Below are 22,691 nucleotides of genomic sequence, written 5' to 3'. Positions count from 1 at the left end.
ATGAGTTTTTTGGGTTCATTGAGAACATGGTTGTTGTTCAATAATAAAATTAATCCTCAAAAATACAACTTGCCTAATAATTCTGCACTCCCTGTATATATATATATATATATATATATATATATATATATATGTTTGATGGCATGTGTAGCTGCAGATACACATGCTGTGCACATCCCGCCATCTGGTGTTGGGCTCGGAGTGTTACAAGTTGCTTTTCTTCGAAGAAGTCTTTTCGAGTCACTAGACCGAGGGACTCCTCCCATTTCGGCTCCATTGCGCATGGGTGTCAACTCCATCTTAGATTGTTTTTTTTCCGCCATCGGGTTCGGACGTGTTCCTTTTCGCTCCGTGTTTCGGGTCGGAAAGTTAGTTAGAATCTCGGAAAAATTGTCGGTATTGTTTGCGTTTGGTATCGGGTTAGTTACAACAGATCGACACCGACTTTTGAAGAGCTCTGGTGGCCCTTCAGGGTTTTTTCGATTTCCCCCGTCTGGGCCTGGTCAGCCCGGCCACGTGTCTCTTCAAGGCTGATGGAACGGTCCCCATTCCGCTTCTGCCCAAAATGCCATAACGAGTATCCATATACAGATCAGCATCTGGTCTGTAACTTGTGTTTGTCGCTGGAACACAAGGAAGATACTTGTGAAGCCTGTCGAGCGTTTCGGTCCAGGAAGACACTAAGACCGAAGAGCAAGGAGACTGCAAATGGCGTCGGCGCCGACAGGACAAGAGCGTTTCGAGGATGGAGGAAGAAACATTCTCCATCCAGGAATCAGACTCGGATGAGATCGATCCCGAAGAAACGCCGAAAACCCGTGAGTAAGACGTCGAAACACAAAACTCACGAAAAAAACACTAAAGCCCAGGGGACGCCACCGCCAACAGGCCATGGCTTAACCCGAAAAATAGGTGACCCATCATCGGCACCGAAAAAGGGCACGCTGGGGGCGAAGTCATCGGACTCCGGTCGAGATACCGCCACACAGCAATCTCGGGCTCGAGATAGTGGCTCCGAGCAGGTTCGGCACCGAGATAGCGGCACCGAAATGGGTCGCACCGAGAGACCACGACGCCGAAAGTAAAGAAGGTTTCATTGGAACCGAAAAAAGCAGCCGAAAAGGTTTCGATACCGAAACATCCGGCCTCGGAACCGAAAACAAGTTCCTACACTGAGGAACAAGGGCTGTCCACACAAATGAAGACACATAGATTTGGACAAGAATTGGAAACAATAGAGCCAGACTATACACAAAGAAGGCTCCATACCCAAAAAGAAACAGGGAAGATCAGTACATTCCCTCCGATTAAAATGAAACGCAAACTTGACTTTCAGGAAAAAGACAAGCAGGCAAAGGTGGCTAAACAAGTAACCACGCCACCATCTTGTAAGGAAATGCCTCCTTGGCATGGTTGCCCCCTGACTTTTTGCCTTTGCTGATGCTATGTTTACAATTGAAAGTGTGCTGAGGCCTGCTAACCAGGCCCCAGCACCAGTGTTCTTTTCCTAACCTGTACTTTTGTATCCACAATTGGCAGACCCTGGCATCCAGATAAGTCCCTTGTAACTGGTACTTCTAGTACCAAGGGCCCTGATGCCAAGGAAGGTCTCTAAGGGCTGCAGCATGTCTTATGCCACCCTGGAGACCCCTCACTCAGCACAGACACACTGCTTGTCAGCTTGTGTGTGCTAGTGAGAACAAAACGAGTAAGTCGACATGGCACTCCCCTCAGGGTGCCATGCCAGCCTCTCACTGCCTATGCAAGTATAGGTCAGTCACCCCTCTAGCAGGCCTTACAGCCCTAAGGCAGGGTGCACTATACCATAGGTGAGGGTACCAGTGCATGAGCATGGTACCCCTACAGTGTCTAAACAAAACCTTAGACATTGTAAGTGCAGGGTAGCCATAAGAGTATATGGTCTGGGAGTTTGTCAAACACGAACTCCACAGCACCATAATGGCTACACTGAAAACTGGGAAGTTTGGTATCAAACTTCTCAGCACAATAAATGCACACTGATGCCAGTGTACATTTTATTGCAAAATACACCCCAGAGGGCACCTTAGAGGTGCCCCCTGAAACTTAACCGACTGTCTGTGTAGGCTGACTAGTTCCAGCAGCCTGCCACACTAGAGACATGTTGCTGGCCCCATGGGGAGAGTGCCTTTGTCACTCTGAGGCCAGTAACAAAGCCTGCACTGGGTGGAGATGCTAACACCTCCCCCAGGCAGGAGCTGTAACACCTGGCGGTGAGCCTCAAAGGCTCACCCCTTTGTCACAGCCCAGCAGGGCACTCCAGCTTAGTGGAGTTGCCCGCCCCCTCCGGCCACGGCCCCCACTTTTGGCGGCAAGGCTGCAGGGAACAAAGAAAGCAACAAGGAGGAGTCACTGGCCAGTCAGGACAGCCCCTAAGGTGTCCTGAGCTGAGGTGACTCTAACTTTTAGAAATCCTCCATCTTGCAGATGGAGGATTCCCCCAATAGGGTTAGGATTGTGACCCCCTCCCCTTGGGAGGAGGCACAAAGAGGGCGTACCCACCCTCAGGGCTAGTAGCCATTGGCTACTAACCCCCCAGACCTAACACGCCCTTAAATTTAGTATTTAAGGGCTACCCTGAACCCTAGAAAAATAGATTCCTGCAACAACAAGAAGAAGGACTGCCCAGCTGAAAACCCCTGCAGAGGAAGACCAGAAGACAACAACTGCCTTGGCTCCAGAAACTCACCGGCCTGTCTCCTGCCTTCCAAAGAACTCTGCTCCAGCGACGCCTTCCAAAGGGACCAGCGACCTCTGCATCCTCTGAGGACTGCCCTGCTTCGACGACAAGAAACTCCCGAGGACAGCGGACCTGCTCCAAAAAGACTGCAACTTTGTTTCAAGAAGCAGCTTTAAAGAACCCTGCAACTCCCCGCAAGAAGCGTGAGACTTGCAACACTGCACCCGGCGACCCCGACTCGGCTGGTGGAGAACCAACACCTCAGGGAGGACCCCCGGACTACTCTACGACTGTGAGTACCAAAACCTGTCCCCCCTGAGCCCCCACAGCGCCGCCTGCAGAGGGAATCCCGAGGCTTCCCCTGACCGCGACTCTCTGAAACCTAAGTCCTGACGCCTGGAAAAGACCCTGCACCCCCAGGACCTGAAGGACCGGACTTTCACTGCAGAAGTGACCCCCAGGAGTCCCTCTCCCTTGTCCAAGTGGAGGTTTCCCCGAGGAAGCCCCCCCTTGCCTGCCTGCAGCGCTAAAGAGATCCCTTGATCTCTCATAGACTAACATTGAAAACCCGACGCTTGTTTCTACACTGCACCCGGCCGCCCCCGCGCTGCTGAGGGTGAAATTTCTGTGTGGGCTTGTGTCCCCCCCGGTGCCCTACTAAACCCCCCTGATCTGCCCTCCGAAGACGCGGGTACTTACCTGCAAGCAGACCGGGACCGGGGCACCCCCTTCTCTCCATTCTAGCCTATGCGTTTTGGGCACCACTTTGAACTCTGCACCTGACCGGCCCTGAGCTGCTGGTGTGGTAACTTTGGGGTTGCTCTGAACCCCCAACGGTGGGCTACCTTGGACCAAGAACTGAACCCTGTAAGTGTCTTACTTACCTGGTAAAACTAACAAAAACTTACCTCCCCCAGGAACTGTGAAAATTGCACTAAGTGTCCACTTTTAAAACAGCTATTTGTGAATAACTTGAAAAGTATACATGCAATTGAAATGATTCAAAGTTCCTAATGTACTTACCTGCAATACCTTTCAAACAAGATATTACATGTTAAATTTGAACCTGTGGTTCTTAAAATAAACTAAGAAAAGATATTTTTCTATAACAAAACCTATTGGCTGGATTTGTCTCTGAGTGTGTGTACCTCATTTATTGTCTATGTGTATGTACAACAAATGCTTAACACTACTCCTTGGATAAGCCTACTGCTCGACCACACTACCACAAAATAGAGCATTAGTATTATCTCTTTTTACCACTATTTTACCTCTAAGGGGAACCCTTGGACTCTGTGCATGCTATTCCTTACTTTGAAATAGCACATACAGAGCCAACTTCCTACACATCTCCACAATGCTCTCCGCAACCATCACCAGTAGCCACTCCACCAATGATGCAATCCCCAACTCATACAGGAATGAGTCAAGATGACCCTGACGCATGGGACCTTTATGACGCACCAGTGTCAGATAATAGTCCTGAATGTTATCCAGCTAGACCGTCGCCACCAGAGGATAGTACAGCCTACGCACAGGTGGTGTCGAGAGCAGCGGCATTTCATAATGTCAGCCTGCATGCTGAGCCCATTGAAGACGACTTTCTTTTTAACACACTGTCGTCCACACACAGCCAGAATCAAAGTCTTCCTATGCTACCCGGAATGCTAAAACACTCCAAACAAGTGTTTGAAGAGCCTGTAAAAGGAAGGGCCATTACTCCAAGAGTGGAGAAAAAATATAAACCGCCACCAACAGACCCCGTGTACATCACACAACAGCTAACACCGGACTCAGTTGTAGTAGGGGCAGCGCGCAAAAGAGCGAACTCACATACTTCAGGAGATGCACCACCTCCAGATAAAGAAAGTAGAAAATTCGACGCAGCAGGCAAAAGGGTGGCGGCACAGGCAGCAAACCAGTGGCGTATTGCCAATTCACAGGCTTTGTTGGCCAGATACGATAGGGCCCATTGGGACGAAATGCAACACTTTATAGAACATTTGCCCAAAGAGTTCCAAAAGAGAGCGCAGCAAGTAGTAGAAGAAGGACAGAGTATCTCCAACAATCAGATACGGTCAGCAATGGATGCTGCAGACACAGCTGCTAGAACTGTCAACACAGCAGTAACAATAAGGAGACATGCATGGCTGCGTACATCAGGATTTAAACAAGAAATACAGCAAGCTGTGCTGAATATGCCATTCAACGGACAGCAGTTGTTTGGGCCGGAGGTGGACACTGCGATCGAAAAACTTAAAAAAGACACTGACACGGCCAAAGCCATGGGCGCACTCTACTCCCCACAGGGCAGAGGCACATTTAAAAAAACACAGTTTAGAGGGGGGTTTCGAGGACAAAGCACAGGACCCACAACCTCACAAACAAGACCCACTTACCAGAGCCAGTATCAGCGGGGAAGTTTTCGGGGACAATATAGAGGGGGGACAATTCCAAAAGAATAGAGGAAAGTTCCAAAGTCCCAAAACTCCTCAAAACAAGCAGTGACTTCCAAGTCACACATCCCTAACACATAACATCTGTGGGGGGGGGGACTAACCCAATTTTACAAACATTGGGAGGAAATAACAACAGACACTTGGGTCCTAGCAATTATCCAGCATGGTTATTGCATAGTGTAGGAAGTTGGCTCTGTATGTGCTATTTCAAAGTAAGGAATAGCATGCACAGAGTCCAAGGGTTCCCCTTAGAGGTAAAATAGTGGTAAAAATAGATAATACTAATGCTCTATTTTGTGGTAGTGTGGTCGAGCAGTAGGCTTATCCAAGGAGTAGTGTTAAGCATTTGTTGTACATACACATAGACAATAAATGAGGTACACACACTCGGAGACAAATCCAGCCAATAGGTTTTGTATAGAAATATATCTTTTCTTAGTTTATTTTAAGAACCACAGGTTCAAATTTAACATGTAATATCTTGTTTGAAAGGTATTGCAGGTACGTACATTAGGAACTTTGAATTATTTCAATTGCATGTATACTTTTCAAGTTATTCACAAATAGCTATTTTAAAAGTGGACACAGTGCAATTTTCACAGTTCCTGGGGGAGGTAAGTTTTTGTTAGTTTTACCAGGTAAGTACGACACTTACAGGGTTCAGTTCTTGGTCCAAGGTAGCCCACCGTTGGGGGTTCAGAGCAACCCCAAAGTTACCACACCAGCAGCTCAGGGCCGGTCAGGTGCAGAGTTCAAAGTGGTGCCCAAAACGCATAGGCTTCAATGGAGAGAAGGGGGTGCCCCGGTTCCAGTCTGCCAGCAGGTAAGTACCCGCGTCTTCGGAGGGCAGACCAGGGGGGTTTTGTAGGGCACCGGGGGGGACACAAGCCCACACAGAAATTTCACCCTCAGCGGCGCGGGGGCGGCCGGGTGCAGTGTTAGAACAGGCGTCGGGTTCGCAATGGAAGTCAATGAGAGATCAAGGGATCTCTTCAGCGCTGCAGGCAGGCAAGGGGGGGCTTCCTCGGGGAAACCTCCACTTGGGCAAGGGAGAGGGACTCCTGGGGGTCACTTCTGCAGTGAAAGTCCGGTCTTTCAGGTCCTGGGGGCTGCGGGTGCAGGGTCTTTTCCAGGCGTCGGGACTTAGGTTTCAGAGAGTCGCGGTCAGGGGAAGCCTCGGGATTCCCTCTGCAGGCGGCGCTGTGGGGGCTCAGGGGGGACAGGTTTTGGTACTCACAGTCGTAGAGTAGTCCGGGGGTCCTCCCTGAGGTGTTGGTTCTCCACCAGCCGAGTCGGGGTCGCCGGGTGCAGTGTTGCAAGTCTCACGCTTCTTGCGGGGAGATTGCAGGGTTCTTTAAAGCTGCTCCTTTGGATAAAGTTGCAGTCTTTTTGGAGCAGGTCCGCTGTCCTCGGGAGTTTCTTGTCGTCGTCGAAGCAGGGCAGTCCTCAGAGGATTCAGAGGTCGCTGGTCCCTTTGGAAGGTGTCGCTGGAGCAGAGTTCTTTGGAAGGCAGGAGACAGGCCGGTGAGTTTCTGGAGCCAAGGCAGTTGTTGTCTTCTGGTCTTCCTCTGCAGGGGTTTTCAGCTAGGCAGTCCTTCTTCTTGTTGTTGCAGGAATCTAATTTTCTAGGGTTCAGGGTAGCCCTTAAATACTAAATTTAAGGGTGTGTTTAGGTCTGGGGGGTTAGTAGCCAATGGCTACTAGCCCTGAGGGTGGGTACACCCTCTTTGTGCCTCCTCCCAAGGGGAGGGGGTCACAATCCTAACCCTATTGGGGGAATCCTCCATCTGCAAGATGGAGGATTTCTAAAAGTTAGTCACCTCAGCTCAGGACACCTTAGGGGCTGTCCTGACTGGCCAGTGACTCCTCCTTGTTATTCTCATTATTTTCTCCAGCCTTGCCGCCAAAAGTGGGGGCCGGGGCCGGAGGGGGCGGGCAACTCCACTAGCTGGAGTGTCCTGCGGTGCTGTGACAAAGGGGTGAGCCTTTGAGGCTCACCGCCAGGTGTTACAGCTCCTGCCTGGGGGAGGTGTTAGCATCTCCACGGAGGGCAGGCTTTGTTACTGGCCTCAGAGTGACAAAGGCACTCTCCCCATGGGGCCAGCAACATGTCTCTAGTGTGGCAGGCTGCTGGAACTAGTCAGCCTACACAGACAGTCGGTTAAGTTTCAGGGGGCACCTCTAAGGTGCCCTCTGGGGTGTATTTTGCAATAAAATGTACACTGGCATCAGTGTGCATTTATTGTGCTGAGAGGTTTGATACCAAACTTCCCAGTTTTCAGTGTAGCCATTATGGTGCTGTGGAGTTCGTGCAAAACAGACTCCCAGACCATATACTCTTATGGCTACCCTGCACTTACAATGTCTAAGGTTTTGCTTAGACACTGTAGGGGCACAGTGCTCATGCACTGGTACCCTCACCTATGGTATAGTGCACCCTGCCTTAGGGCTGTAAGGCCTGCTAGAGGGGTGTCTTACCTATACTGCATAGGCAGTGAGAGGCTGGCATGGCACCCTGAGGGGAGTGCCATGTCGACTTACTCATTTTGTTCTCACCAGCACACACAAGCTGGTAAGCAGTGTGTCTGTGCTGGGTGAGGGGTCTCTAGGGTGGCATAATACATGCTGCAGCCCTTAGAGACCTTCCCTGGAATCAGGGCCCTTGGATCCAGAAGTACCAGTTACAAGGGACTTATCTGGGTGCCAGGGTGTGCCAATTGTGGAATCAAAAGTACAGGTTAGGGAAAGAACACTGGTGCTGGGGCCTGGTTAGCAGGCCTCAGCACACTTTCAATTGTAAACATAGCATCAGCAAAGGCAAAAAGTCAGGGGGCAACCATGCCAAGGAGGCATTTCCTTACACATAGAATTTCTCAAATTCCCTCCAAATGTCCCACCGAAAACACACAATATGTCAAAACAACATATAGATCTTCTAGGACTAGAGGTTCAGGCATTGCTACTAAAAGAAGCAATAGAATTAGTACCAAAACACCAGAAAGGAACAGGAGTTTACTCTGTACTTTCTCATACTCAAAAAAGACAAGAGTCTGAGACCTATATTAGATCTCCGAACATTAAATACCTACATCAAATCAGATCACTTTCACATGGTGACATTACAAGACGTAATCCCACTACTCAAACAACAAGACTACATGACAACACTAGACCTAAAGGATGCATATTTCCATATACCGATACATCCTTCACACAGAAAGTACTTAAGGTTTGTATTCCAAGGGATACATTACCAATTCAAGGTGTTGCCATTCGGAATAACAACTGCGGCAAGAGTTTTTACAAAGTGCCTGGCAGTTGTAGCTGCACATATCAGAAGGCAGCAAATACATGTGTTCCCGTACCTAGACGATTGGTTAATCAAAACCAACACGCTAGAAAAGTGTTCACAACACACAAAGTATGTCATAGAAACCCTCCACAAACTAGGTTTCTCAATCAACTACACAGTCACACCTTATGCTGTGTCAAACACAGCAATACTTAGGGGCGACAATCAACACAGCAAAAGTTATTGCCACTCCAAGTCCACAAAGGGTACAAGCATTTCACAATGTAATACAGGCCATGTATCCAAAACAAAAAATACAAGTCAAAATGGTGATGAAACTCCTAGGGATGATGTCCTCATGCATAGCCATTGTCCCAAACGCAAGGTTGCACATGCGGCCCTTACAACAGTGCCTAGCATCACAGTGGTCACAGGCACAGGGTCAACTTCTAGATCTGGTGTTGGTAGACTGCCAAACATACACCTCGCTTCAATGGTGGAACAGTATAAATTTAAACAAAGGGCGGCCTTTCCAAGACCCAGTGCCACAATATGTAATAACGACATATGCCTCCATGATAGGGTGGGGAGCACACCTCAATCAATACAGCATCCAAGGACAATGGGACACTCACCAAAAACAGTTTCACATAAATCACTTAGAACTATTGGCAGTATTTCTAGCGCTGAAAGCATTTCAACCCATAATAAGCCACAAACCCATTCTTGTCAAAACAGACAACATGACAACGATGTATTACCTAAACAAACAGGGAGGCACACACTCAACACAGTTGTGTCTCCTGGCACAAAGAATATGGCATTGGGCGATTCACAACCACATTCGCCTAATAGCACAATTTATTCCAGGAATTCAGAATCAGTTAGCAGACAATCTCTCTCGGGATCACCAACAGATCCACGAATGGGAGATTCACCCCCCAAAACTTCCAGAGTTGGGGAACACCACAAATAGATCTATTTGCAACAAAGGAAAACGCAAAATGCCAAAACTTCGCATCCAGGTACCCACAAGATCAGTCTCAGGGCAATGCGTTATGGATTGGTTGGTCAGGGATATTTGCTTACGCTTTTCCCTCTCTCCCACTCCTTCCATATTTAGTAAACAAGTTGAGTCAAAACAAACTCAAACTCGTACTAATAGCGCCAACATGGGCAAGACAACCTTGGTACACAACACTACTAGACCTTTCAGTAGTGGCTCATGTCAAACTACCAAACATACCAGATCTGTTAACGCAACACAAACAGATCAGACACCCAAATCCAGCATCGCTGAATCTAGCAATCTGGCTCCTGAAGTCCTAGAGTTCGGACACTTAGACCTTACACATGAAAGTATGGAGGTCATAAAACAAGCTAGGAAACCTACCACTAGACATTGCTATGCAAATAAGTGGAAAAGATTTGTTTATTACTGCCATAATATTCAAATTCAACTCTTACACGCATCTGCCAAAGACATCGTAGGATACTTACTACATTTGCAAAAGTCAAAGCTAGCTTTTTCTTCCATTAAGATACATCTTACAGCAATTTCAGCTTACCTGCAAATTACGCACTCCACTTCACTGTTTAGGATACCAGTCATAAAAGCATTTATGGAAGGCCTAAAAAGAATGATACCACCAAGAACACCACCAGTTCCTTCGTGGAACCTCAACATTGTCTTAACACGACTCATGGGGCCACCATTTGAACCCATGCACTCATGTGAAATGCAATATTTAACATGGAAAGTTGCATTTCTAATTGCCATCACATCTCTAAGAAGAGTCCGTGATACCCAAGCATTTACCATACAAGAACCATTTATTCAAATACACAAGCATAAAGTAGTTCTACGGACAAACGTACATTTTTACCAAAAGTCATATCACAGTTCCACTTGAATCAAACAGTAGAACTACCAGTGTTCTTCCCACAGCCAGATTCTGTAGCTAAGAGAGCACTGCATACACTAGACATCAAAAGAGCGTTAATGTACTACATTGACAGAACAAAACAAATTCGGAAAACAAAACAATTATTTGTTGCTTTCCAAAAACCTCATACAGGTAATCCAATTTCAAAACAAGGCATTGCTAGATGGATAGTTAAATGCATTCAAACCTGTTATCTCAAAGCTAAAAGAGAACTGCCTATTACACCTAGAGCACACTCAACTAGAAAGAAAGGTGCTACCATGGCCTTTCTAGGAAACATTCCAATGACTGAAATATGTAAGGCAGCCACACGGTCTACGCCTCATACGTTTACCAAGCACTACTGCGTGGATGTGTTAACAGCACAACAAGCCACAGTAGGACAAGCCGTACTACGAACTTTGTTTCAAACAACTTCAACTCCTACAGGCTGAACCACCACTTTTGGGGAGATAACGGCTTACTAGTCTATGCAAAGCATGTGTATCTGCAGCTACACGTGCCATCGAACGGAAAATGTCACTTACCCAGTGTACATCTGTTCGTGGCATGAGACGCTGCTGATTCACATGCGCCCACCCGCCTCCCCGGGAGCCTGTAGCCGTTTTGAAGTTGATCTTCAACATTTGTAAATATATCACTTTAAACTACATTATGTACATACATGTTTACTCTATTGCATGGGCACTATTACTAAAATAAACAACTCCAACCTCACTCTCTGCGGGGAAAACAATCTAAGATGGAGTCAACGCCCATGCGCAATGGAGCCGAAAGGGGAGGAGTCCCTCGATCTCGTGACTCGAAAGACTTCTTCGAAGAAATACAACTTGTAACACTCCGAGCCCAACACTAGATGGCGGGATGTGCAAAGCATGTGAATCTGAAGCGTCTCATACCACGAACAGATGTACACTGGGTGTAGGAAGTTGGCTCTGTATGTGCTATTTCAAAGTAAGGAATAGCATGCACAGAGTCCAAGGGTTCCCCTTAGAGGTAAGATAGTGGCAAAAAGAGATAATACTAATGCTCTATTTTGTGGTAGTGTGGTCGAGCAGTAGGCTTATCCAAGGAGTAGTGTTAAGCATTTGTTGTACATACACATAGACAATAAATGAGGTACACACACTCAGAGACAAATCCAGCCAATAGGTTTTTATATAGAAAAATATCTTTTCTTAGTTTATTTTAAGAACCACAGGTTCAAATTCTACATGTAATATCTCATTCGAAAGGTATTGCAGGTAAGTACTTTCGGAACTTCAAATCATAAGAATTGCATGTATACTTTACAAGTTATTGACAAATAGCTGTTTTAAAAGTGGACACTTAGTGCAATTTTCACAGTTCCTGGGGGAGGTAAGTTTTTGTTAGTTTTACCAGGTAAGTAAGACACTTACAGGGCTTAGTTCTTGGTCCAAGGTAGCCCACCGTTGGGGGTTCAGAGCAACCCCAAAGTCACCACACCAGCAGCTCAGGGCCGGTCAGGTGCAGAGTTCAAAGTGGTGCCCAAAACACATAGGCTAGAATGGAGAGAAGGGGGTGCCCCGGTTCCGGTCTGTTTGCAGGTAAGTACCCGCGTCTTCGGAGGGCAGACCAGGGGGGTTTTGTAGGGCACCGGGGGGGACACAAGTCCACACAGAAATTTCACCCTCAGCGACGCGGGGGCGGCCGGGTGCAGTGTAGAAACAAGCGTCGGGTTTTCAATGTTAGTCTATGAGAGATCTCGGGATCTCTTCAGCGCTGCAGGCAGGCAAGGGGGGGGTTCCTCGGGGAAACCTCCACTTGGTCAAGGGAGAGGGACTCCTGGGGGTCACTCCTCCAGTGAAAGTCCGGTCCTTCAGGTCCTGGGGGCTGCGGGTGCAGGGTCTCTCCCAGGTGTCGGGACTTAGGATTCAAAGGGTCGCGGTCAGGGGAAGCCTCGGGATTCCCTCTGCAGGCGGCGCTGTGGGGGCTCAGGGGGGACAGGTTTTGGTACTCACAGTATCGGAGTAGTCCTGGGGTCCCTCCCGAAGTGTTGGATCGCCACCAGCCGAGTCGGGGTCGCCGGGTGCAGTGTTGCAAGTCTCACGCCTTTTGTGGGGAGCTTGCAGGGTTCTTTAAAGCTGCTGGAAACAAAGTTGCAGCTTTTCTTGGAGCAGGTCCGCTGTCCTCGGGAGTTTCTTGTCTTTTCGAAGCAGGGGCAGTCCTCAGAGGATGTCGAGGTCGCTGGTCCCTTTGGAAGGCGTCGCTGGAGCAGGATCTTTGGAAGGCAGGAGACAGGCCGGTGAGTTTCTGGAGCCAAGGCAGTTGTCGTCTTCTGGTCTTCCGCTGCAGGGGTTTTCAGCTGGGCAGTCCTTCTTGTAGTTGCAGGAATCTAATTTTCTAGGGTTCAGGGTAGCCCTTAAATACTAAATTTAAGGGCGTGTTTAGGTCTGGGGGGTTAGTAGCCAATGGCTACTAGCCCTGAGGGTGGGTACACCCTCTTTGTGCCTCCTCCCAAGGGGAGGGGGTCACATCCCTAATCCTATTGGGGGAATCCTCCATCTGCAAGATGGAGGATTTCTAAAAGTTAGAGTCACCTCAGCTCAGGACACCTTAGGGGCTGTCCTGACTGGCCAGTGACTCCTCCTTGTTTTTCTCATTATTTTCTCCGGCCTTGCCGCCAAAAGTGGGGCCTGGCCGGAGGGGGCGGGCAACTCCACTAGCTGGAGTGTCCTGCTGGGTTGGCACAAAGGAGGTGAGCCTTTGAGGCTCACCGCCAGGTGTGACAATTCCTGCCTGGGAGAGGTGTTAGCATCTCCACCCAGTGCAGGCTTTGTTACTGGCCTCAGAGTGACAAAGGCACTCTCCCCATGGGGCCAGCAACATGTCTCGGTTTGTGGCAGGCTGCTAAAACTAGTCAGCCTACACAGATAGTCGGTTAAGTTTCAGGGGGCACCTCTAAGGTGCCCTCTGTGGTGTATTTTACAATAAAATGTACACTGGTATCAGTGTGCATTTATTGTGCTGAGAAGTTTGATACCAAACTTCCCAGTTTTCAGTGTAGCCATTATGGTGCTGTGGAGTTCGTGTTTGACAGACTCCCAGACCATATACTCTTATGGCTACCCTACACTTACAATGTCTAAGGTTTTGTTTAGACACTGTAGGGGTACCATGCTCATGCACTGGTACCCTCACCTATGGTATAGTGCACCCTGCCTTAGGGCTGTAAGGCCTGCTAGAGGGGTGTCTTACCTATACTGCATAGGCAGTGAGAGGCTGGCATGGCACCCTGAGGGGAGTGCCATGTCGACTTACTCGTTTTGTCCTCACTAGCACACACAAGCTGGCAAGCAGTGTGTCTGTGCTGAGTGAGAGGTCTCCAGGGTGGCATAAGACATGCTGCAGCCCTTCGAGACCTTCCTTGGCATCAGGGCCCTTGGTACTAGAAGTACCAGTTACAAGGGACTTCTGAATGCCAGGGTGTGCCAATTGTGGATACAATGGTACATTTTAGGTGAAGGAACACTGGTGCTGGGGCCTGGTTAGCAGGGTCCCAGCACACTTCTCAGTCAAGTCAGCATCAGTATCAGGCAAAAAGTGGGGGGTAACTGCAACAGGGAGCCATTTCTTTACACTGGGTAAGTGACATTATATATATATATATATATATATATATATATATATATATATATATATATATATATATATATATATATATATATATATGTGTATATATATATATATATGTGTATATATATGTATGTGTATATATATATATATATATGTGTGTGTGTGTGTGTGTTAGCATTTGTGGACCTATGTGCCCTTTTTCACCTGGTACCACGAGCAAATCTTGTCAAGGTTTTAGGCAAGCTTGGGATTCCAGCTGATAAACTGCCCCTAATACAACCCTTATGCCCTGAAAATTTTGCACGTGTTAGGTGAGGACCAGGAGGAGAATTAACAAAAGTTATCCCCGTTAGTTGAGGCAACCGACAAGGTTGCGTGCTGGTCCCCACCCTCTTTTTTTTTTTTCCGCATAAAAATGAATGTATTCCTTACTTGCTAACTTGTGAAAATGACTCGCCCAATATGACTGACCAGAAAATACCGGATCTTCTTTTTGCTGACGATACTTGGTTACTTTCTAAAACTGCTAGGGGTTTATCAATCCTACTGGCAAAATGTGAAATCCCTGTGCAAGGCCTAAAAGTTAATGGTCAAGCAATGTCGGAAGCTGGCTCTGTATATACTATACCAACATGAGGTATAGTATGCACAGAGTCTGTGGGTTCCCCAGAGGTTTAACGAAGGCTAAAGTAGGTAATACGTGTGGTCTTTTGTGATAGTGTGGTCAAGCAGTTAGGTTTATCAGAGGGTAGTGCAAAACATTTGTTGTACACACACAAGGATGAAATGAGGCAACCACTCAATGACTAAACTCCAGGTCAGTTGTTTTATATAGCAAAACATATTTTGTTACTTGGTTTCTAGAACCAGAAGGTCTTTGTTGCACGTACATACAGTTGTCAATAGGTGTGGGAAGCTGTCTCTGTATATGCTATCTCAAAGTGAGCAATAGTGTGCACAGAGTCCAAGGGTTCCCCTTATAGGTGGATAGTGGCAAAATTAGATAATACTAATGCTCTCTTTTGTGGTAGGGTGGTCGAGCAGTAGGCTTATCAGAGGGTAGTGTTAAGCATTTGTTGTACACACACAGGCATTAAATGAGAAACACACATTCAAAGACTTAACTCCAGGCCAATAGTTTTTATATTGAAAAATATATTTTCTTAATTTATTTTAGAACCACAAGAGTCAAGTTTAAGATATGTACATGAAATGCAAGGTACTTCACACAGATAAGTAGGGAACTTTAATTTAAAACAGTAATACACACAGTTTAGGTTAAAATGGCAATAAGCTATTTTAAAAGTGGTCACTGCAAAAATCAACAGTTCCCGGGGGAGCCAAGTTTTGTGAAGTTTCTCAGGTAAGTAAAGCACTTACACAGTCAGTCTCTTGGGCATAGACCGCCCACAGTTGGGGGTTCAAGCCAACCCCAAAGTCACCGCACCAGCAACACAGGGTCGGTCAGGTGCAGAGGTCAAAGGAGGGCCCAAAACACATGGCCGCCTATGGAGAACAGGGGTGCTCCAGTTCCAGTCTGCTAGCAGGTAAGTACCTGCGTCCTCGGGGAGCTGACCGGAGGGGGGGGGAGGGGTTGTAGAGCATTGGGGGAGGGTCCCAAACAGGCACACAAAATACACCTTCAGCGGCAGTCGGGTGCATTGTGCAAAGTAGGTGTTGGGATGTAGATAGGAATCAATGGAGAGACCCCAGCGAGGGGAGGGGGGGCAGGAGGGTGTCTCGGTCCAGCCACTGACTGGGCTTGGATGAGGGCCGCCTGCTGGCCACTTCTGCACCAGTAGTTTTCCTCTCTGGCCTGGGGGCTGTGGGTGCAGTTCTTCTTCCAGGTGTCTGGTTCCTTTGTTACCAGGCAGTTGGGAGAGCCTCTGGATCCTCTCTGCAGGCGACCCTGTGGGGGTGCTGGGAGGTCATCTCAGGGTGTCCACGTCATTGGAGTTGCCTGGGGGTCCTCTCTGCGGTGTTGGCTCTTATGGACACGAGCCGGGGAGACGCACACTTCTGGAGTGAGGCTGGAGTCTCTTTAAAGATGGTTTCTTTGTTGCAGTTTTGGACAGAGCTGCTGTCCACGGACGTTTCTTGGTCCTTTGGGCGCAGATCAGTCCTCTGTGTTCTCAGAGGTTGCTGGTCCCGCTGGATGAGTCACTGTGCAGGTTCCCGGTGTCTGCTGGGCTTTCAGGTCAGCAGTCCTTCTTGTTGTAGGTTGCAGGAATCTGATTTCCTGGGTTCAGGGTTTCCCCTAAATACTCAATTTAGGGTTGTGTTTAGGTCTGGGGAGCAGCAGCCAATGGCTACTGTCCTTGCAGGTGGCTACACCCTCTTTGTGCCTCCTCTCTGTGGGGAGGGGGGGCACATGCCTAATCCTATTGGGAGGATTCCTCCAAAACAAGATGGAGGATTTCCGAAGGCAGGGGTCACCTCCGCTCAGGACACCTTAGGGGCTGTCCTGACTGGTGGATGAGTCCTCCTTGTTTTTTCTCATTATCGCCTCTGGACTTGCCGCTAAAAGTGGGGGCTGTGTCTGGAGGGGTGACATCTCCACTAGCTGGAGTGCCCTGGGGCGCTGTAACATCAGGCTGCAGCCTCTGAGGCTCACTGCCAGGTGTTACAGTTCCTCCAGGGTGAATCACCTCCACCCAGTTCAGGCTTTGTTCCTGGCCAAAGAGTGACAAAGGCACTCACCCCATGTAGCCAGAAACCCGTCTGGATGTGGCAGGCTGGCAGAAACTGGTCAGCCTAGCACTAGTAGTTGGGCTGGTATACACGGGGCACCTCTAAGATGCCCTGTGTGTGCATTTTTCAATAAATCCCACACTGGCATCCGTGTGGATTTATTGTGCAGTGAAATTTTATACCAAACTTCCCAGTATTCTGTGTAGCCATTATGGATCTGTGGAGTTCGTGTTTGACAAACTCCCAGACCAAATACTCTCTATGGCTACCCTGCACTTACAGGTTTGGCTTAGACACTGTAGGGGCATAGTGCTCATGCAACTATGCCCTCACCTGTGGTATAGTGCACCCTGCCTTAGGGCTGTAAGGCCTGCTAGAGGGGTGACTTACCTATGCCACAGGCAGTGGGTTGAGGGCATGGCACACTGAGGGGAGTACCATGTCAACTTAGTCATTTTCTCCTCACCAGCACACACAACCTGTGAGGCAGTGTACATGTGCTGAGTGAGAGGTTCCCCAGGGTGGCACATTACATGCTGAAGCCCTTGGAGACCTTCCCTTGCCATAGGGCCCTTGGTACCAGGGGTACCAGTTACAAGGGACTTATCTGTGTGCCCATTGTGGAGACAAAGGTACAGTTTAGGGAAAGAACACTGGTGCTGGGGCCTGGTTAGCAGGATCCCAGCACACTTTCAATCATAACTAGCATCAACAAAAGGTTGGGGGGTAACCATGCCAACAGTGGCCTTTTCCTACACTTGTAAAATCTACAACCCCTGAACTTTTTTATTCTAGTGCCTAAATCATACAAATGCATCCTAATTTTATAAATTGGTGTCAGATTTCTTGAGTGTAGTCAGTTTCCTCTTAAATTGTTGTAATGGTGTTTGAATGCTTTACATTTGTTCCTCTATCTAAGCCTTGCTGCTCAGTGCCACAGCTTCCCAGGATTGATCTGAGGGTTTGACAGACAAAACCCAAGGATCCTAAACAGGATGGTAAATGTATTACAGGGTGAAGTTGCACAACCACACTATGAAATACACCCCATCTCCTTACACAAGGGCACGATTTGGAGATCAGGAACTTACTCAACACAGACCCCAGCAGAGCACAGGCAGGTCCAGTTGTAGATCCAGTGTGGCAGATCAGCTAGGCAGTGGAAGGGAGGGCTCTGTAGCTTGTTGTATCCATGTAGCATAGAACAGGAGGTCAGTCAGCTGACCTTTGGAGTCTCTAAGCCTAGGATGACGGGAGAAGGTCCAGTCTTCCTTCTCTGGGAGCAGGACAGGCCTCAAGCAAGCAGAGCAGTCCACTCGAAGCAGAGCAGACCTTCTATAGTGTCCTCAGGTCCAGGAGTGTACTGAAGAGTTCTTCTGAGACCAATATGTAGACCTGGTGCCAACTTTGAAGTGGTCAAAACTTCTAGACCCCTGAATACGCCCCTCCACCAACATTGGGTTCTGGAATTTCCTTCCCTCCCCTGATCACAGGTTGTTTGAAATTAAAAAGGACTATTGTGATTGTTTGTGTGCTGAGGAATCTCCTTTTGAAATGGCAGTGTGGTAGCTGACCGATCTGCCTCTCCTATCAGTTGAGGTGGCCCATCCTGCCAACACTGCGTCCCCCTTTGTGATACTCCCTTGGAGAGATACACAAAGGTCAACTACAACTGGTCATGTGACATAGGATACAGGTACCAAATGACTAGGACAAGAAAATGGCAACTTTCTAAAAGTAGAATTTTCAGAATCTGACTTTACAGTTAAGGGTTTTAAATTACAATTAATTTCTGTAAACATGGCGTTTTCACCTACTCCTATTCAAAAGTTATGTATTAAATTTAATAAGGTAACCCAGTGTTATCCTATGGGTGAGAGAGTCCTTGGTGTGAAAAAATAATTTAGGAGGTTTTCACCACTAGGAAATGTAAAACTTAAAAGTATATGTTTGTAGGAAGTTGGCTCTGTATGTGCTATTTCAAAGTAAGGAATAGCATGCACAGAGTCCAAGGGTTCCCCTTCGAGGTAAAATAGTGGTAAAAATAGATAATACTAATGCTCTATTTTGTGGTAGTGTGGTCGAGCAGTAGGCTTATCCAAGGAGTAGTGTTAAGCATTTGTTGTACATACACATAGACAATAAATGAGGTACACACACTCAGAGACAAATCCAGCCAATAGGTTTTGTATAGAAAAATATATTTTCTTAGTTTATTTTAAGAACCACAGGTTCAAATTTAACATGTAATATCTTGTTTGAAAGGTATTGCAGGTAAGTACATTAGGAACTTTGAATCATTTCAATTGCATGTATACTTTTCAAGTTATTCACAAATAGCTATTTTAAAAGTGGACACAGTGCAATTTTCACAGTTCCTGGGGGAGGTAAGTTTTTGTTAGTTTTACCAGGTAAGTACGACACTTACAGGGTTCAGTTCTTGGTCCAAGGTAGCCCACCGTTGGGGGTTCAGAGCAACCCCAAAGTTACCACACCAGCAGCTCAGGGCCGGTCAGGTGCAGAGTTCAAAGTGGTGCCCAAAACGCATAGGCTTCAATGGAGAGAAGGGGGTGCCCCGGTTCCAGTCTGCCAGCAGGTAAGTACCCGCGTCTTCGGAGGGCAGACCAGGGGGGTTTTGTAGGGCACCGGGGGGGACACAAGCCCACACAGAAATTTCACCCTCAGCGGCGCGGGGGCGGCCGGGTGCAGTGTTAGAACAAGCGTCGGGTTCGCAATGGAAGTCAATGAGAGATCAAGGGATCTCTTCAGCGCTGCAGGCAGGCAAGGGGGGGGCTTCCTCGGGGAAACCTCCACTTGGGCAAGGGAGAGGGACTCCTGGGGTCACTTCTGCAGTGAAAGTCCGGTCCTTCAGGTCCTGGGGGCTGCGGGTGCAGGATCTTTTCCAGGCGTCGGGACTTAGGTTTCAGAGAGTCGCGGTCAGGGGAAGCCTCGGGATTCCCTCTGCAGGCGGCGCTGTGGGGGCTCAGGGGGGACAGGTTTTGGTACTCGCAGTCGTAGAGTAGTCCGGGGGTCCTCCCTGAGGTGTTGGTTCTCCACCAGCCGAGTCGGGGTCGCCGGGTGCAGTGTTGCAAGTCTCACGCTTCTTGCGGGGAGTTGCAGCGGTCTTTTAAATCTGCTCCTTTGGATAAAGTTGCAGTCTTTTTGGAGCAGGTCCGCTGTCCTCGGGAGTTTCTTGTCGTCGTCGAAGCAGGGCAGTCCTCAGAGGATTCAGAGGTCGCTGGTCCCTTTGGAAGGCGTCGCTGGAGCAGAGTTCTTTGGAAGGCAGGAGACAGGCCGGTGAGTTTCTGGAGCCAAGGCAGTTGTTGTCTTCTGGTCTTCCTCTGCAGGGGTTTTCAGCTAGGCAGTCCTTCTTCTTGTAGTTGCAGGAATCTAATTTTCTAGGGTTCAGGGTAGCCCTTAAATACTAAATTTAAGGGCGTGTTTAGGTCTGGGGGGGTTAGTAGCCAATGGCTACTAGCCCTGAGGGTGGGTACACCCTCTTTGTGCCTCCTCCCAAGGGGAGGGGGTCACAATCCTAACCCTATTGGGGGAATCCTCCATCTGCAAGATGGAGGATTTCTAAAAGTTAGTCACCTCAGCTCAGGACACCTTAGGGGCTGTCCTGACTGGCCAGTGACTCCTCCTTGTTATTCTCATTATTTTCTCCGGCCTTGCCGCCAAAAGTGGGGGCCGGGGCCGGAGGGGGCGGGCAACTCCACTAGCTGGAGTGTCCTGCGGTGCTGTGACAAAGGGGTGAGCCTTTGAGGCTCACCGCCAGGTGTTACAGCTCCTGCCTGGGGGAGGTGTTAGCATCTCCACCCAGTGCAGGCTTTGTTACTGGCCTCAGAGAGACAAAGGCACTCTCCCCATGGGGCCAGCAACATGTCTCTAGTGTGGCAGGCTGCTGGAACTAGTCAGCCTACACAGACAGTCGGTTAAGTTTCAGGGGGAACCTCTAAGGTGCCCTCTGGGGTGTATTTTGCAATAAAATGTACACTGGCATCAGTGTGCATTTATTGTGCTGAGAAGTTTGATACCAAACTTCCCAGTTTTCAGTGTAGCCATTATGGTGCTGTGGAGTTCGTGCAAAACAGACTCCCAGACCATATACTCTTATGGCTACCCTGCACTTACAATGTCTAAGGTTTTGTTTAGACACTGTAGGGGTACCATGCTCATGCACTGGTACCCTCACCTATGGTATAGTGCACCCTGCCTTAGGGCTGTAAGGCCTGCTAGAGGGGTGGCTGACATATACTTGCATAGGCAGTGAGAGGCTGGCATGGCACCCTGAGGGGAGTGCCATGTCGACTTACTCGTTTTGTTCCCACTAGCACACACAAGCTGGCAAGCAGTGTGTCTGTGCTGAGTGAGAGGTCTCCAGGGTGGCATAAGACATGCTGCAGCCCTTAGAGACCTTCCTTGGCATCAGGGCCCTTGGTACTAGAAGTACCAGTTACAAGGGACTTATCTGGATGCCAGGGTCTGCCAATTGTGGATACAAAAGTACAGGTTAGGGAAAGAACACTGGTGCTGGGGCCTGGTTAGCAGGCCTCAGCACACTTTCAATTGTAAACATAGCATCAGCAAAGGCAAAAAGTCAGGGGGCAACCATGCCAAGGAGGCATTTCCTTACAATGTTCCACCTTTTAATTACACTGCACTCTGGATGGTTTAGGGCTAGAAAGACATTTACTTTTGTAGTGTGGCCATTTTATTATAGCTTTATGCGTGTTAGCTTAACCTATTAGGCCTCTGTGCACTTTGCCCTAGATGCATTTTATTTAGCCTCGCACTGTTATTTTACAATAACCAGTTTCACGGTCTTGTTTTATTTCCTTCTATCACACTGTTTAGCTTACTTCAGCGCTGTGTTCGCAAACAATACATTCTTGCTCACTCTGTGCTTCAGTCAAGGATACAGTCTGGTACATTGCCGATAGACGTGGTAGAAGTTTAGTCTTTATGGTTCGTAGACAGTGCACATTCTTACGCAGGAACATCGGGGTGTTAGTTCACATCAATAGTATAAAAACAATTTCTAGTCCCAGTACACGTAAGAGGGAGATTCCGACCAGGAACCCACAACTAGATGCTGACTGCCCTGTTGCAGATGCTGATCCAGATCACAGGCTTTGCTCAGGTATGAGGTCGATGTCCTCCCGGGGGAACCTGAAAGGCAGGCTTAGAGCTTCACATGCTGTGCTCAAAATGTAACTTAGAGAGGGAACGTAGTCTAGTTGCACTATGATAGCATTATTCTTATGTTTCACTCTCCTCGTTACTATTTCAATCCTACTGTGTTGTATGGTTCTGGTTATTGCGGCTCACGCCTTGGTATCTAAAATGCAGTTGTTTTATTAAACCAATCTTTAAAGCTCAAACTGCCTTTGTCATTTATATATGAGACCACACTGTGTATAAGAGAACTGGTCGTGACCTGAGTGACCACGACTTCCCTGGGAAGCACTAAGATGTCATGCGCTCGGCTGCCCAATTGTCTCTTCCCTTTGGGAGAGATAAGGCACTGCTAGTTAGCCGGAGCTCAACCCAGATTTGGGGTGACAAGGGTGCTTCGCCGTGGGTCAGACTTAGTCCCCCACACTGTGAACTATCTTGCCGCCCAAAAAATCCAGTAGTCTCATTAGGATAATGAGAGCCTACACAGCACTTTGATGGAGTGCAATTGCAATTTAAAACTGCACACACAGGCTGGAAATGGCAAGCCTGAGACAAGATTGAAAGAGCTGCTTAAGGGGGTGATACAATGAGTTCTGGAGGCCGACTAGGGGCATTTACAGGCACTGGTATATGCAGCACTTGTCTACTTTACCAGGGACAACTAATTAAATATGCTAATTAGGTGTAAGCCAACTTGAGCGTGTTCATAGCAGTGAGCACAAGCGCAAGTTAGCAGCGGTAAAGTGCAGAATCCTAATGCCAACAAAATCGAAATCAGCAAAATAGGAGTACGGGCAAAGGGTTTG

The 22,691-nt window shown here is 48.1% G+C and overlaps 1 protein-coding gene across 1 annotated transcript in view; it reads left to right on the top strand.

Moving 5' to 3' along the window:
- The window catches only part of LOC138274069 (pre-mRNA-processing factor 40 homolog A-like), a gene marked incomplete at its 3' end in the record, with an annotated part of 550,808 nt that overhangs the window by 366,555 nt on the left and 161,562 nt on the right, over nucleotides 1–22,691 (top strand). The window lies entirely within an intron of this gene.

Source organism: Pleurodeles waltl, unplaced genomic scaffold (genome assembly GCF_031143425.1).
Source record: "Pleurodeles waltl isolate 20211129_DDA unplaced genomic scaffold, aPleWal1.hap1.20221129 scaffold_155, whole genome shotgun sequence".
NCBI classification, from domain to species: Eukaryota; Metazoa; Chordata; class Amphibia; order Caudata; family Salamandridae; genus Pleurodeles; species Pleurodeles waltl.
The sequence above is the reverse complement of the archived record's forward strand: the minus strand, read 5'-3'. Positions and strand labels throughout refer to the sequence as shown.